At 45.5% G+C, this 5,026-nt stretch overlaps 1 pseudogene; it reads right to left on the minus strand.

The window, feature by feature from the left end:
- Positions 1-448: 448 nt before the first annotated feature.
- On the minus strand, positions 449-2,740 carry LOC123077875 (bark storage protein A-like; annotated as a pseudogene).
- Positions 2,741-5,026: the final 2,286 nt, after the last annotated feature.

Genomic DNA, 5,026 nt, shown 5'->3' on the forward strand with positions numbered 1-5,026 from the left:
AGCTAGGGGATTAGGCCTTTGTGTTGGGCCATGGTTGGGCTTTGTTTATGTGAATATTGGGCTTCTGATCGGATTTGAGCATGTTTTCAGTGGAATTATCATCAAAGTTTATGTTCCATGCATTTTTCATGTTAGCTTCCTAAAAAAACCACGTTAGCAATGCATATCTTTCTCCACAAAGGGGGATGCATTCTAATAAAAGCAAATATAAAGACACTTTACGGTATTGTAATGTTTGGACATTTCATATCATATTATCAATTGTTCAAATAAACATATATTTATATCTCTTTAAATTATTTACCATTTTCTCTTCATTATCCTTTTCCTACACGGTGCTTCAAATTCCCGTAGCAGCGCGGGGTATCATCTAGTATGCCAAGTGAAAAGAAACGGTGAGAGTACTAACATTGTACTAGCATCACGTAGATGTAAGCACAATTGGGAATCCGGACAAACGGCATTACGGCCGATTATTTGATTTATTATTATTCATCTCTGCAACTCGTGGGCTCGCCAACTGTGATTTTTTGATCTAGGGCTCGCAAAGTCGCAAGCCTTACAGATCGCGCGGTGCAAGGAAAAAGAAAAAGGAAAGCGAAACAACGGTACGCCACGCACGGGCGTCCGATTATTCATGCATGGGCAAGTGGCTACTGGCTCACATGTCCGCGGCCGCGCCGTCGTCCATCTCGTCGCCGCCCTTCCCGAGCAGCGGCACGAACTTGAGCATGACTTCGACGGCGTTCTTGGCGGCGATGTCGATGAAGGTGCTGGCCTCGTTCCCAAGCGCGGAGCCTCCCCCGGCCAGGTCGGAGAGCGAGCGGATGGTGAGGAACGGCACCCCCTGCGTGTGCGCTACGAGGGCCACGGCGGCGCTCTCCATCTCCACAGGCGTGCACCCGAACTGCTTGCGGAGGAACTGGCGGTACTCGGCGTTGTCCAGGAACACGTTGGCGCTGCAGCCCTTGCTGACCCGGGTCACCCGCGGCGCGCGGGGCAGGCACGTCGTCGCGTTCACGCACGCCGGCAGCTCCATGCCCTCCAGCTTCTTCGCCAGCGCGTAGTACCGCTTGCTGGCGGGCACCCAGAACGCGTGCTGCCGCTCCTCCGGCTCGCCGGACGCCGGGAAGATCTCTTCCGGCTGGTACCAGATGCTGTTGAGATGGTTCGCGGATAGCTCCGGGTTGCTCTGCCCCACGGTGTAGTCGGAGAAGTTGAGGAAGCCGTACTCCCGGGTGTAGTCGCCGGCGGCCTCCAGCGGTAGCTCGTTATCCTTGCCGTCGCCGAACCGCTGGGCGTCCAAAGCCACAAATTTTTGTTAGCACCACAAATCAAAATCCTGGAAGACCATGACATGTGCACGTTTTTTAATACCAAATGTGTACTACCTGCCAGTTCCAGAGGGAGACGTGGGCCCAGTATTCGGGGATGGTGACGTCGCCGATCTGGAGGTCCTCGTTGGCGTTGCCAGCGATGCCCCAGTGGACAATGCCCTTCACCCGGAACAGGCTCAACAGCATCTGGGTGGTCAGACCAGCGTTGAGCTGCATTCATTGATTCCATTCCGTGGTGCAACAGTACGTTAACTTCTGAGTATTTGTAAGATACACTGCTACACAAATATAATGCTGTAGTATGTACGGACTTACCATGCTCAGTCCAGTCATGACCATGACGACGCTTTGGCCTTCGATGGTTCCGAAGCGAAACCTTCGCCCTTCAAGCAAAAATCATGCAATAACGTTAGCATTTACTCCCTCCGATATTTCAACAAGTGTCTACATACAGAGCAAAATGAGTTAATTTACACTCTAAAATATGTCGATATACATCCGTATGTAATCGTCTATTTGAAAACTCTAGAAAGACTTATATTTAGGAACTTAAGGAGTAGTTATCAACGACATATGGTGTAGTTACGACCGATTTAACTTTTATTATTTTTCACTTCGATCGTACAAACGTTCACTCTGCTTGCTCATGTGTGCCTGGTTAGCTCCGTCAATAGGCACATGCATCTCATGTGCTTTCATGCAAGTCGTCCATGAAACGTCCGGTCTCGCGCGCGTTCCATCATCACGTGCTTTCAGGTCATGCATAAGTGTTTCAGCACGTCCGGTCACTTCTTTTGCGTACCATTCAAATTCACTACAATACATAATTCAGACGGTTCTTATACATGAGCAGGCTTGTTAATCAATTCAACCATAGTCGTTCTGATGTTCTGACTCTGACATTGATATTACGAACAGGCTTGTTTCTTATTACGTTTATTTCTTTGACCCAACCAAACTGTTGACATTTCAAGCTTAAGAAAAGATCATCCATCACGTAATGTTAATAGTGTCATTTCATGTCAAGTTGTTTTCGCACAGGACGTACGTATATATGCTTGATCTGATTAGACTGAAAATACTACTGTATTTGAGGACCGTATTTTACCTTGGATGTCCATGTTAGGGACGCTCTTGCTGGCCACGAAGCTGGGCACTCGAGCACAGGGACCATCTCGTATGTGTTGGGCACGACGAGGCCGACGAACGGCCCGGCGCGGTTCGCCCGGCGGATGGCGCCCCACGTCTTCTGAGTGATGTACCCCTCCGCCGCCGTGGCCATCAGCGCCACCGCCACGAGGACGGCGGCCATGAGCTGCTGCCGAACACCACCCATGGTCGAGCTAGCTAGCTTCCCAAGCTCCGTTTCTCTATACCACGAGACTGTGTGCTGGGGCTGATTGGAGTGTGAGCGTACCTGTGCAGAGCTGGTGCACCTATATATAGCAAGCTAGGTAGCTAGGGTTGGAGCTGTGGGGGGGAGTGGCTACGGAGTACATCAAATGAACGGGATCCGAACGATGGGTGCACAATTTTTCACGTATATCTATAGCTAGCTGGTACTAATAATGTCAACTAACAAATCCCAAAAGAATGCAGATCCAAATTAAGTTGGTGGAGATCGATCGCGTAGAGATGCTGTTCGTGGTCAAGGGACCATGCATCGGAGGTGTATACCATCCGCGTATAATAACTACAACTTATATTAACACAACTCGCATCATATAAAATCTCTCATAGAGCATTTTAGACCATGTACAGTTCAAGTGATTGGATAAACGCTCAGCAAAATGAGTCGGGTTTTTTTTTTGCTACACGGAATAGCATTGGTGCTTTGTTTTATGAAAGAGTGCTTGATTAGGCATCAATGTTTCTAAGAAGTGGCGAACCAACCTGTAGTTGGATGGTTAGAGGGATGGTGGTATCCCAGCCCACCAGGGTTCAAGTCCTGGTGCTCGCATTATTTCTGAATTTATTTTAGGACGAGGTGCCTATGGTGACTTCGTAAATCTCAATATGATATGCCGGCTCAGTCTCTCGAAGACCCTCATAGGGGTAGGGTCTATACTCTGTTAGAAAAAATCTTTCTAAGAAGTGTCTAAACATTCGTGAAAAGGTCCCCGGATTATATTAAAAGTAAGCAGTGGTATAACGCACCCCACAAGATAAGGGGCTTGAACAGCGACGAGCACAAATATAATACTAGTATCTTGTATTTAACTAATCACGATATACAAAACTATTTGCTGAAGTGTTATAGAGCATGTATCTACCAGTTTCGAAATGTAAGGCACAGAAAAAATGTACAGATGTCTGTCAGGATTTATCTTTTACCAAAACTTTCTTCAACAATACTCCCCTGTTTCAGTTTGCAAGTCCTGCGCGTATACCTAGGTTGCCAATTTTATCACCGTAATATAAACTATATAACACAAAAATTATACCGTCTGAAAATAGAACATCTGAAGTTTATAATGGTATGTTTTTTGTAATATATGACTTCTATTAGGTTGGTCAAATTAACGACCCAGGGGTACGTGCACGCCTTGTAAACTGAGAGTGAGGGAGTACATGCATAGTTTTCATTATATACTTACAAAGTTTGACCTAGGACAGAACAAATATACAGAATATAAATAAATTGGAGTACGAAATCACGTATATCTTTACTAAAACTTTGCTCAATTATAAAAGTGTTACTTTTGTCTTTGTATTAAAGAAACTTTTCACTAGTATCAATTTTATATACTTATAATTCATGTATAGCTGAACTAATTGTTTAATCAAATCTAAATCTTAGGGCGAACCATCATGGTTGGATGGTTAGGAGGACAGTGGTATCCCCATTCTACTAGAATTCAAGTACGTGCTCGTATTTTCTTGAGTTATTTCAGACTTTCCGGTGATGTGCATTTAGTGAGAGCAGACGTTCCCGTCGACTATGAAGGCGTCCATGGTGACCAATGTCAAGAAGTCATGCCTGCTCAGTCTCTCGGAGTTGCTCATAGAGGTAGGGCGTGAGCATATGTGTTTATAGAGGTGGGTGTATGTGTGTATGAGCGTATGCATCTATACTATGTTAAAAAACAAACTAGATCTCAGGAAAGGCTTCTTCCTTATATTTCTGGAAATGCAAATATGAATAGATGCTTTACAGAATAAATCAGTTTTTGTATCTTCATGTTAAAATGAGTATTTGATTGGACATCGATGCTCTTAAGTACTACTCCTACTTGTATAGTCACGCAAAAAAAAGTACTATATGTATAGTAGTTTAAGCATTAAAGATTTAAAGTATTACTGGTTAAAGCCTTCAGAGAGCATGCTGTATAGCAGTACATTAATGCACTCTTTACATCTACAGAAAGTTTATTGCGGACAGTATTTACGGGATGAAGTGGTTGGCTCACGGTCGTGTAAATTTCTCGCTAAAACCTTTTACATGAACGAAATCTAGAGAGAATCGGCGCCACGAGCCCGTTCCCGTAGGGACTGCTAAAACTACCCCACGTATTCCCCGTTCCATATCCATCACTCTATATTGGTGTGGGTCCCTTTTATTTCGCCAATGAATACCAGCAGTTTCTATTGGCCACCATGGGCCATTGGGCCATGCGATTTGGACGTGCGCGAGCCCTTGCGATAGGATGCGTTGTCAGCTAGGGACCTCGTGACCGTGGTGGGGACGA

The sequence above is a fragment of the Triticum aestivum genome, chromosome 3D (genome assembly GCF_018294505.1).
Source record: "Triticum aestivum cultivar Chinese Spring chromosome 3D, IWGSC CS RefSeq v2.1, whole genome shotgun sequence".
In the NCBI taxonomy this organism is placed as follows: domain Eukaryota; kingdom Viridiplantae; phylum Streptophyta; class Magnoliopsida; order Poales; family Poaceae; genus Triticum; species Triticum aestivum.